This window comes from Myxine glutinosa, chromosome 13, assembly GCF_964187855.1.
Source record: "Myxine glutinosa chromosome 13, kmMyxGlut1.1, whole genome shotgun sequence".
Classification (NCBI taxonomy): Eukaryota; Metazoa; Chordata; class Myxini; order Myxiniformes; family Myxinidae; genus Myxine; species Myxine glutinosa.
In genome coordinates, this window is record NC_136273.1 from 104,835,205 (window position 1) to 104,848,249 (window position 13,045).

A 13,045-nucleotide genomic window follows, 5' to 3' on the forward strand; every position below is an offset into this window, starting at 1 on the left:
AAAATTCGAACAGGCCGAACGGCGTGATGACGGCCGTCTTCGGGACGTCGGCCGCCCGGACAGGTACCTGGTGGTAGCCCCGTATCAGGTCAATTTTCGAAAAGATGACCCGTCCCGCCAAACGGGCGGAAAAGTCCTGAATATGCGGGATCGGGTACCTGTCGAGGGTGGTAGCGTCATTGAGACGGCGGTAGTCGCCACACGGGCGCCATCCACCCCCCGGCTTTGGCACGATGTGCAGTGGCGAGGCCCACGTGCTATCGGAGCGCCGCACGATGCCGAGGTGCTCCAACGCGTCGAATTCGGCCTTCGCCACGGCGAGCTTGGCTGGGTCGAGGCGGCGGGCCCTGGCGTAGACCGGCAGGCCCGTAGTGGGTATGTGGTGCTCAATCCCGTGCCGCACCGCGACGGCCGAAAACTTTCGGCCGCGTGAGGGCCGGGAATTCCACGAGCAGGCGAGCGAACTTGTTCGTTGCCGGGAGGGCGCACGCCAGTTCGGTCGGCGCGGAACTGCTCATTGTGCACGCCAGGGAGCTGAAGGTCTCGGCGTGGACAAGGCGACGTCGTTTGACGTCGACCAGCAGCCCGTGCGCGCAGAGGAAGTATGCGCCCAGCAAAGCCACGGGGACGCTGGCGGTAACAAAAGTCCATTTAAAGCGCTGGCTGCCGAAGCAGAGGGTGACGACGCGTGGGCCGAAAGTGCGTATGGCCGAGCCATTAGCAGCGACCAAAGAGGGGCCGCAAACTGCGTCCAGCCTGTCCTGCTCGGAGGCGGGTATGACGCTCAGTTGGGCGCCGGTGTCGCACAGGAAACGCCGCCCAGACGCTTTGTCCCGAATAAACAGCAAGTTGCCCGAGTGGCCGGCGCTCATGGCTGGGAATGAACGCCGGCCCGGCCGTTTCCCGACCTGCCGAAAGTGCACGGGGGCCGGCACGTCCGAGCCTTGTGTCCGAACCTGGCGTGGTAATAACACCATGCCCGGTCAGGTGGAGGCCCCGGCCGTCGTGTCGGAAGCGGGCGGTGCGGCGTGGCGGCCGCCAGTTGCACCGGCAGTTCGGCCTCCAACCGCGCAGGGCGCTCGGGCGTCGTCTCGGACGGCGGCGGGCTCCAGGTAACCGCGCCGATGTGCTGGCCCGCCGAGGAGATCTTATCGGCTTCCCTGGCGAGGGCGCGGGAATCCGTGATCAACGTGCCAGCCAGGGCGAGGCGTACCGGGTGAGGCAGCTGGCGAAGGAACAGCTCACGGAACAGAAAATCCGGAGAGTGCTCACCGAGCAACGAGAGCATATAGTCCATGCGCTCGGACGGGCGCGTGTCGCCGAGCTCGGGCAGGTCAAGCAGGCGCCGTGCGCGTGCTGCCATTGAGAGGGTGAAAGCGTCGAGGAGGAGTGTCTTCAGCGCATCGTATTTGTCAGCAGCCAGCGGGTGCTGGAGGAGGCTCAAGGCGCGGGCCGCGGTGGCGGAACCGAGCGCCGCCACAACATGGTGGAAGCGGGTGTCGTCCGCGGTGATGCCTCGCAGGGCAAACTGAGAGTCCGCCTGAGCGAACCAAACAGCCGCGTGAGCCTCCCAGAAGGTAGGCAGTTTAAGCGTCACTGCCATATCCATGTCGGTAGGTCACCAGTGAAGGAGCTGGGCTCCAACGCGAGTTGAAAGAATTGACGTGACCAAAGATGGAAATTCGTCCGAGTAGGTTTAATAAATGTATCACACTCGGGTACTCTGAAAAGCCCGTTTATCGGGCAGCAATATATATACACATTTATGTCGGGAAGTTTGCCCGGCAAAAGCTATACCGGGCATGCCCGGGTATCAAGGGCGAGCCTTGGAAAGGCGAGTCTGGACCTGCCCGGGCGTGTTTGGCTGCGGCCTGGCAAGTCGAGGCTGGGCATGCCCGGGCGCTCTGGACGAGCACTGGAAAGGCGATAGCGGGCATGCCCGGACGCTCTGGGTGAGCCCTGGAAAGGCGATAGCGGGCATGCCCGGACGCTCTGGGCGAGCCCTGGAAAGGCGATAGCGGGCATGCCCGGACGCTCTGGGCGAGCCCTGGAAAGGCGATAGCGGGCATGCCCGGACGCTCTGGGCGAGCCCTGGAAAGGCGAGAGCGGGCATGTCCGGGAAAGACGAGACCGGGCGTGCCCGGGAGGTTCGGGCGTGCCCGGGAACAGTGAGTCCGGGCATGCCCGGGAGATGCGCGTCTGGCCGTGTTCTGGCCGGTGCAAGGCGATTGTGTGCATCCAGCGGTAACCGCTACACTGTTGTGAATTGACCTTTTAGGGACACAGTAAGATTGATCTGGGTGTATGATCTCCCCAATCACGACTCTGAGCCGGTTGGTGAGAGCCTTAGAAAAGATTTTATAATCCACGCATAGCAAGGATATCGGATGCCAATTTTCCACCCGATGCAGATCTCCCTTCTTGGGTATTAGGGCAAGCACCGCTCTACGGCAGCTGAGTGGCAGTTGGTTGAGTCGTAAACTGTCAGAAAATATTTCCAACAGTTCCGTCCCAAAGAGGTCCCAGAAAGCTTCGTAGAACTCTACGGGGAGTCCATCCAAGCCAGAGGCTTTTCCATTCGGCAAGGCTTGTAGTGCAACAAACAGTTCCTCCATAGTTATCTTTCTGTCCAGCTCTTGACGTGCAGTAGCTGACAAGGTGGGCAAGGACGCGGTTAAAGAATGCACCATTTCGTCATCAATGTCTTTCCTACAATACAGATCAGAGAAGTAATCTTTAACCAGGGTTCTAATGCCCTTGTGATCCTTTATCATATTGCCCTGCACAGTCCGTAACAAGGTGAGCTGCTCGCTACCCTTTGAAGTGTGTTCAAGTCGAAAGAAGAAACTAGAAGGCACGTCCAGATGACGCAAATTCTCCACACGGAGACGAACCATGGCACCTCTAGCTTGTTTTACACATAGCCTGTTGAGAATAGCTTTCTTTTTGGCCAATGAAAGATTCGTTTCCATTGTGTTGGAAGGTGACAGATGGCTTTGCAAAGCTAAAATTTCTTTTTCAATAACACTTTTAAAGAGAGACTCATCTTTTGTACAAAAGAATCTATAGTGCTGACAAAAGGTTTTAATTTGCACCTTGGCATTATCCCACCATTGATTGAGGGAAGAAAAAGAAGGTTTCCGCAAAAGCAGTGTACCCCAGAAAGCCCGGAAGGCTTTAAGGAAAGCTTGATCCTCTAAAAGGTCCACATTAAAAATCCAATGTGCAGCTCCATAGTTCCGTATCGGAGAGAGAAGAGAAAAGGTGACCATGTGATGATCGGAGAAACCGATTGGTAAAATTTGCACATTGCCCATCATGTTAAGAAAGTTACTATTTATGTAAACACGATCTAGCCGAGCGAAGGAAAGCCGACCGTCAAGACAGCGACACCATGTATACTGGCGTATGAGGGGGTTGCGAAGTCTCCACGCATCAAAGAAAGAGAATTTAGATAAAACCCTTGCCAGTGGGATGGTACTAGCTAGATGAGGTTCTTTACCGTTCCGGTCCATGGCAGAGTCTAGAGTACAATTAAAATCCCCACTCAAGCAAACAAGACTATTAAAATCTGCATGAGTGAGTGATGTTTCTAACTGTGTGAAGAAGGTGACCCTGTCAGTGCTGTCACTGGGTGAGTAGACATTAAAAAGTGTGTGCCTGTAACCATTGAAGGTGAAAGACACAGAAATTAGATACCCCTTAATTATGTCTTCAAAAACAATGTCAGTTTGGAGGAAAAAAGAAGATGAGAAGAATATAGCTACCCCGGCTCTAGGGCAAGCCAAGCTACTGAAAAACCATTGGCCGTTCATCAACCTTCGCCATTGGCTTTCGCACGAAGGACTGCATCTCGTCTCCTGTAAAAGCATGACATCAATATGCTCTTCCTCAGTGAGTAATTTCACCTGGGTCATGCGCAATGGGGACCGCCCCCCATTGATATTCAAGGTAGCTACAGAAAAGGTCATGTGAAGAAGAAGGGGAAGGGGTTATATAGCGGAAGGTTGGTCTACTTGTAGCTCTTCCTTCGCTTTGACGATGTACTTCTTGAGGCGGAATACTTCTCGTTCCCCAACTCCGAACTGGCTGGACGTCAGGACGAGATATTTCGCGGATGTTATGAAGATTTTTAGGTCTGGAAAGAAATCTTTCACCTTTACTCGCCTCTTCCGAAAAGTGTCTTTCAGGAATTTTAGAATTTCTGCAGGTGTGATGCCCGGGTCACCCTCCGGCCCATGAGACAACAACAATTCGTTCCAAGCCTCGATGCTGATGCCAGACGTGAGGGATGAGGCTCCATCGGAGTCATAGTCCAATTGATCAGCGTGAGTCTCACCCTCTAACGATAAAGCAGGTTCCGGTGCAGCAGATGCTGTGTGTGCCATCCCCTGAATGTCTGCAGGTTTTGGTCACGTCTGCAAATCAGACAATGATGCAACAGGTGTTGCGAGATTCACCTCTTCATGACCCGCTATGGTCATGCCACGCTCCGGAATTATATGAGGCGTTTCAACGACAGAACTTGTATATGTCTTGAGGGCACAGCCTGGGACATCCTGAGGCACAACCTCCTCAGGTGCGCCATGCCCGGCTGATACAGAAACTGCGCATTCCATGTCTGCGCAGCCCGGGACATTCTGAGGCACGACCTCCTCAGGTGCCTCACGCTCCGCACGGACAGAAACTGTACACTCCGCACAGCCCGGGGCATTCTGAGGCACGACCTCTTCAGGTGCCTCACGCCCCGCACAGACAGAGACTGTACATTCTATGTCAGCACAGCCCGGGGCATTCTGAGGCACGACCTCTTCAGGTGCCTCACGCCCCGCACAGACAGAAACTGTGCATTCCATGTCCGCACAGCCCAGGCCATTCTGAGGCACGACCTCCTCAGGTTCCTCACGCCCCGCAGAGGCGGAGGCTAAAATGGGCTCTGTAGGTCCATTATTGTCATCACAAGCAGCTCTTTCACTCTGATTCATTAATTCTTTATCATCATCAGGAGTTAGAGATGCAAATCTATTGTGTAAGGCTATGCCGGTAACACAAGGAGCCACCTCAGTGAGGGGTCCATTGTCGCTTCCAGTCAACACAATCTTTTTTGAATCCCTCGTTGCTGCTTCGTCATTAACGTTCGGTCGTTTGTGCTTCTTCCGAGCAGTAACAACAGTGAAACCTTCATCATTCACGGAGGAATCCCTCACTGCTGCTGTCGATGTCGACGGCTGATTGTCCACAGCATTACCAGGTGCCGCCTGTTTAGGCGTGCCCACGGGGACAGTTACCTTCGTACAGGTATCTCTCGCTGCCGCCGCCGATGTGGACGGCTGATCGTCCACAGCATTACCAGGTTCTGCCTGCTCGGTTGTTCTCACGGGGACAGTTACCTTCGTGCAGGCACCTTTAACATGTCTGTGTTGCCCGCAAATGAAACAGGTCGTCGTTTCGGTCGACACATATATTTGATAGTTATGACCATTGAGCGACAGCATCATGGTCGCATTAAGCGTCTGAGCGTTGTCTTTGAGGATAATATAACAATGACGCCAGAAGGTCATGACGTGTCGGAGCGAGGCGTCTGCTCGAAGTCGCAGGGGGATCATCGATATCCGGGACTCGACGGTGCCGAAACGCTTAAGCGAAGAGACGATGTGCTCGCTTTTTATAAACGGTGGTAAGTTCGACAAAATGATTCGGACCGCCGGTGTGTCCATCGGACTAACACTTAAATAAATGCCCTGGGATAAGGACAAACCGTGTTCCACCACCTCATTAACGAGGTGTTCCTTTGATACAAAAACCACAATTCTGTGGTTCATCCTGGAGGCAGCGAGGACATTATCCAGGCCGACAATGTTACCAATACTGGTTACCACGTCCTCGACGCTCACTCCGTCAGGCGGGCAAGCAATAAGCCCGTGTTTGCGAGTCAATGACTCATACCTGCTATTGTGCAAACGAACGTTCGCCATAGCTAAAAATAAATGAAACTAAAGAAACGGTTTCGAAATAAAATAAAGAGAACCTGTCGCGAGCAAAACCTGCAGGCGAAGGTAAAATGAAAAGAAATAGAATAAGGGAGCCGATAAACGACGATGATGAGGAACACGGCAAACAGAGCACAGGCCCGAAGAACACAAGGTTCTTTAGGACTCGCACCAAACTCACCGTGCGCGCTCTCTTTCTCTCTCTTGTCTCAACAAAGAAGGAAAACACGGGGAAAACTTCACAAGCACGTACAAGTACACAGAGGGAGTGAAATGGGGGATGGGAAAGGCAACAACACAACACAGTACTCACAGCTCCTCACACACAGCAGCCATGATTGCCACACCCACGCACGACTCACCAACGAGAGAAAGAGAAAAAGAGAGAAAAAGAGAGAGAGAGAGAGAGAGAGAAAGAGAGAGAAAGAGAGAGAAAGAGAAGAGAGAGAAGAGAGAGAGAAAGAGAGAGAGAAAGAGAGAGAGAGAGACTGACTGTTTCTTCCTTTTATTACAAGAGTACAAAAAATCAGTTATGTTCAGTCACAAAGAAACAAAACACAATAAAATGGTCTCAAGGAAAAGTTATTATCAAATCATCATCATCAAGTGTGCATATGACATCATTAAAAACCCACTTTTCTTTAAAACATGTTAAATTCTTGTTCATTTTAAAAAACCGGTACTCTAGCTTTAGTCTTGCATTTACAAGAGCCTTAAGGGTGAGCAGTACATCATATGCCGAGTCAGAAGCGTTTCCCATTTTTTTCTTCCTGGATTTATAAAGATTAAGAGAGAGATTAAGAGAGAGAAAGAGAGAGAAAGAGAGAGAAAGAGAGAGAGAAGAGAGAAAGAAGAGAGAAAGAGAGAGAAAGAGAGAGAAAGAGAGAGAAAGAGAGAGAGAGAGAGAGAAAGAGAGAGAAAGAGAGAGAAAGAGAGAGAAAGAGAGAGAAAGAGAGAGAGAGAGAGAGAGAGAGAGAGAGAGAGAGAGAGAGAGAGAGAGAGAGAGAGAGAGAGAGACTTTTGTATCTTTTTATTATAAAAATAGAAAAAGAAAACCCCCAAATAGGGGTCACATTGTCATTTCAAGCAGAGAAACAAACAAAAAATATTAATACAGTAAAATACAGTAAAATTATGCACAAAACATTTCACAAAACAATAAACGTTTCTCCAGGATTTTACAAATGACTTCTTTCACGCACCATTTGGTCTCAAACTGTGGCAGCCTTCCTGTTATGGAGAAAAAGGCAAAGTCTAACTTTACACGGCTCGTCACAAGATTTTTAAACAAGAATAAGGCATTTTCCTCATTAGCTCCGAGATCATCAACTTTTCTTTTTCTTGATTTATACACTGCCATTTTTACCTGTGCAAGCAGGAAATTACCTAACACATCATTCATATTCTTGTGTGAGATGTCTAAGCCATAAATGAAAACACAAGTGTTGAAAACCAAGCCAATCCTGCCAAAACAATTCTTAAGAAAGATAAATAAAGGAGCCAACCGTTGACATTCAACATAAATATGAAAGAGGTTTTCAGGCCTTTTACAAAAGGGACATTCATCTGCTAGGAGACTTGAGAAGCGGTGCAGCAAGTGGTTAGAGGGGAGGATCCAGTGTGCAAGTCTCCATTGGAGGTCACCGTGTCGTGGCGGCACAGGAGGATGATAGAATCCTTTCCAATTAGGAAAATATGGGGGGGAACAAGGTAAGAGGTCTCTCCATCGAACCCTCCGCTGTGTCATTTGCCCTTGCAAAAGGAAACTTACGCAACCCAAATAGAGGTCTTTTTGTTTAGGAAACCCATTGAATCCTATGCTAAAGGGGGTACACGGAGGAGAGTTGGCAAGAGAAAACTTGCAAATAAGTTCAGGAAAGGTAGCAGGAGAGGCACCTTGTTCGTTGTCTGCTTGGACTTGCTCCCAGTTAGGTGCAAGCTGTACATAGGTATGAAGCACACAGCGTAGCATACGTGCCACAACTCTGGAGGATCGCACGCCAACCAGGCTTGCCAATGCATCAGCTCCAATCCAACTGCCACTTGGGCTTAAAAGATCGGCGACCGATTTTATGTTCTTCGCGACAAAGCATTGAACGAGACACCTATCAGCAGGCATATCATGGAAAATTGAATTGTAAAACAAAGGTTCCATCAAGAACATTTGCTTTGTGTACGAATGCGTAGCTCTTGTTGTCGTTAGAGTTCGCCATGCGTTTAGTACACTTTGATAAAACCTGGAGAGGGGAGACATATCAAGATGCGAGAGATCCATCAAGAATATAGCGTGGTCATAGCCTAGTCTCCCCGCCTGCTGCAAAAGGCGACGAGCGACGTCGACCCAAGGTGGAGAGGGGTGCATGTACAGCATGCGTAGAGCAACCGAAAGTCGAAAGGCCATTAACCGGCTCTTTATGTCAACCAGGCCTTGGCCTCCATCGGTCAGTGGCAAGCTGAGGACCTCGGGTCGCAACCAGTGCTTTCCATCCCAGAAGAAAGACACAAAGCACTTCTGGAGCTGTTGAAGCAACACTACCGGAGGGTGCAGCACAAAGAACCTGTGCCATAGGGTAGAGGCCACCAAACTGTTGATCACCAAGACCCTTCCACGATAAGACAGTTGTGTTATCAGATTTCTCCATTTTTGCAGTTTTCCTTCAACAAGATCCAACAGACCAGCCCAATTCTTTGCTACTGTGGCGTCATTACCCAAGAACACTCCAAGGTATTTCATGCCATCAGTGGCCCATGCAAGAGGAGCAGGAAGTTTGGGTGCCGAGTGACATGACGGACCAAGCCAAATGGCGCTCGTTTTCTCCCAATTCACTTTGGCTGAAGAAGCCTTTTCAAACACGGATAGACAATAACGGACAACGTTAATGTCATTGAGGTTCCGCACAAAGACACACACATCATCAGCATATGCCAGCACCTTAATGGGCCGTTCAAGATGAGAAAACCCAACCCCGGTTAGTCTAGCACGCAAATAACCCAGTAAGGGTTCGATGGAGAGAGCATAGAGCAAGCCAGAGAGGGGGCAACCTTGTCGAATTCCCCTGTTGACAGGCAAGGGTGTAACAAGTCCATTGTTTATCTTAAGCACACTAGAGATATTGTTATACAGTATCTTAATGTAAGAAATGAAGGTCGGACCAAGTCCAAACCGTTCAAGCACTTTGAAGAGGTACCGATGATCGACGCGGTCAAAGGCCTTCTCCTGATCAAGGAGAAGAAGTCCCAAATCTGTGGGGTTTTCTTTGCACAGTTCAATCATGTCTCTTACGAGGGAGATGTTGTCATAGATGGAGCGCTTGGGTACACAATAGCATTGGTCTTCTTTCAACAATGAGGAGAGATGAGGAGTGAGTCGCGATGCCAGGGCTTTTGAGAATACTTTATAGTCTGTGCATAGCAAAGAGATTGGGCGCCAGTTTTTAATATAGAGCAAGTCTCCTTTCTTTGGAATGAGGGTGAGAATAGCCCGTCGGCAACTCTGAGGGAGCTCTCCAAGCTGGCAGCTTGCGTTCAAGGTGTTGAGGAGTTCGGGACCCAGTAGATGCCAGAATTTCTTATAAAATTCAGTTGTAAGTCCGTCCAATCCAGGCGCTTTCCCAACAGCAAGGCTGTGCAGAGCGGTGCCAAGTTCGTCCAAGGTAATGGGCCCCTCCAGGTAGGAACGTCCACCCTCACACAACACTGGCAGCCCTACGGAGATAGAGGCGACACTGACAGGATTTATTTGCTCCATCGAGTATATTTTCGAGAAATATTCCTTTGTAAAAAGTTTGATAACTGATTGGTTGAAAGTGATGGATGAGTCTGCCAAACGCAGTTGAGAGAGCTGTTTGTTCGGGAGGCGTTTCTCTAAGGAAAAAAAGTACTTAGTTGGTATGTCTGTCTCATTAAGGTGCTGCACCCTCATCCGAACTAGGGCACCACGTGCATTCCTCTCAGTTATTTCTTTCAATAAAGACTGTTTTTCGGTTAAGGTTCTTTGCACATTATTATTTTGTCCTGTGACCCTCTGAAGATGTAAAATCTCTGATTGCAATAATTTCCTTGCTTCATAATCAGCCCTTTTTGAGAAGCTCTGGTATTGTTGGCAGAAGCCTTTGATTTGGGTTTTTACTAGATCCCACCACACCAGTGGGTTAACAGAACAGCTTAACTTCCGTTCCAAGAGATCTGTCCAGAAAGATTCAAAAGCCTGAATAAAATTGAAGTCTTCTATTAAACTATTGTTGAATTTCCAGTGAGAACTCCCTGGACACGGTTTCGAGAGTTGAACGAATGCTCGAGCTAGGAAGTGATCGGAGAAACCGGAAGGCACGATGTCAGATTTGCAAACTCCATGTAACAGGTGAGAATTTACATAAATGCGATCAAGCCTCGCAAGTGAGATGTGGTTGTTGGAACAACGACACCATGTGTAGGATTGTTCGGAAGGGTGTTGCAAGCGCCAGACATCATGGAGATTATATTTTGCGATGATATTTGCAAAGAGTTTTGCGGTGCATGGTTGAGGTTCCGGCCCGTTTCGGTCGCATGAGGCATTAACAGTACAGTTAAAATCGCCACCAATAATTAGACAAGTCTGCAGATCCAGTGTTTGGAGGAACTTTCTCAGTTCAGCAAAGAAGGAGATCCGCTCACCATTTTTGCTTGGAGCATACACATTAAGGATTGTAAACTTGACCTGATTGAGATAGAAGGTCACAGAGGCAAGATGGCCATCAATGATATTCGCAAATTGAAGCGAGGATGGTTGGAAATGTTTCCCTAAGACAAACATGATTCCTGCCTTAGACGAGGAGCTGTTACTAAAGAAACACTCCTTATCCATAATGAGCCGCCACTGGGCCTGAACAGATCTGACGGCGTGGGTCTCCTGCAACAAAGCTATGTCGAGACCGTTTGCGTTTATCAGCTGCTTGATCTGGATCTGGCGGAGTGAACTTCCACCACCATTGACATTTACTGTTCCAATCTTGAAACTCACCATGAATTAACTTAGAGTCTTTTTCGTCTTGGCGATCAATTTTCTTAAACGGTGACAATGTGTCTGAGGAAAGTTGAATAAGTCAGGCCTGCGTATAATAGCCTGAGCACACTCAAGGAAGGACGGTAAATCGGGAAAGTATCTGTTAGGTTTATACTGCGTTTCCTGTACGTATTTTGCAAGAAAAGTCGTATTTGTTCAGGGGAAGTAGGACCTAGACTGGTAGGTTTCTCCATTGCTTCCACCTGGCTGTTTGCTTCCTCCAGGTCAGATTCGTCAGAGTCAGTTTTAATTTCCGAATCACACAAGCTTGTATAATCCTGCATGTCGCTGCTGTCATCAATATTGGCACACGGACCTGCACTAGTTGTAACATCTGTGTGCTCTCCCACCGTGGGAACATTGCTTTGAGGAATAACAGCAATAATCTGTGGATTTTGTGAAACAGAAACAGCATCAGCAGATGCAGCGATGTTGCTTCCCCCGACTGCAACAACCTCCGATGGTGTGGCGGTATCTAGCAGAATAGGAGTCTCTTGCAAGATATTGATTCCTGCGATTCCAGCTTCACCCGGTGATGAAGTGAGAGCAGTAACTGGGACAGTTTCGCTATTTTCTGCTGGCGGGAATTCAGCATCATCATGCTCGGGATTAACATTTTCCAAAGTGACAGCAAGTTCATCACCAGTGGCCTCGGCAGGTTCATCACCAATGGTCTCAGCAGGTTCATCACCAGTGGTCTCGGCAGGTTCATCACCAGTGGTCTCGGCAGGTTCATCACCAATGGTCTCAGCAGGTTCATCATCCATGGTCTCGACAGGTTCATCACCAGTGGTCTCAGCAGGTTCATCACCAGTGGTCTCAGCAAAATCATCAGAGGACTTTCCAATAGCCGAGTCCGTAGCAGGTGAGACGATTCCATTTGATTTGTTAACAGGTAAACCAGTCCCTGCATGTGGAACGTCTATGTCCTCACATGAAAGGGGGCCGAACTTGTTGGCTGTAGGTACAGGGTTTGTCCCAGGTAAGCCTTGTAGAGTGGCATCGGTCACGACTGGGGGGGTGTTACCGACAGGTTGCTTATTGTTAAATGCTGCTTTTTTCTGAGTTAAATGACCGTCGGGAAAGGTCTTTCTCTTCCTTGACGGAACAATGGTGAAACCATCCCCAACGTTCGTTGTGCTGTTTGGATCATCGGGATGGGAAGGCTGAGCGTTATTGCCGGACATGGAAGATGTTCCCTTCACAGCCGAAGCAAAAGATGAAGAAGAAGAATCCTTGTTGTTTACGTGGTTTGTCCCATCGTTCGACGAAGCCGTTTTTGGGCAAGAGCGTTTCAGGTGTCCGAATTTACCACATTCAAAACATTTCAAGGTGTCAGTGGTTACGTATAATTGGTAATCATGATTATCAATTTTGAATTTCAAAACAATGTTCAGCGTTCTTTCGACGTTAGAAGGAGGAAGTACAAGATAAGCTTGTCTCCTGAAAGACATCACATGTTTAGCCCGGTCGTCCTGGCAACGTAAAGGTAACATCGTGACATGCGAAACCACAGTACCATAACGAGATAGTTCGGAGACCAGTCTCTCGTTCTTCAGGAATGGAGGACAGTTCGAGATGATGACCTTAACGGCCGGAGTGTCGAGAGGGGACACGAGTACGAAATGTCTGTCATCTGTCGATAATCCTGTACATACAATCTCGTGAACCAGTTCAGCCTCGGATACGAAAATAACGACACGTTTGTTCATTCGTGAGGCCGCGCGAACTTTATCAATACCGATTATGTTGCCCACAGCAATAACGAGGTCTTCGACGCTGACCTCGTTCGGTGGGACAAAACAACGCCATGTCTACGAGTTAACGCTTCATATGCTGCGTAACGTGAAAACGAAGTCATAATTTACAAGGGACGAGGGTGGGGGTGGGACAGGGGACGAGGAGGGGGGGACAGGGGACGAGGGGGAGGGGGGGACAGGGGACGAGGGGGGGGGGGGACAAGGGACGAGGGTGGGGGTGGGACGGGGGACGAGGGACGGGGGACGAGGGACGG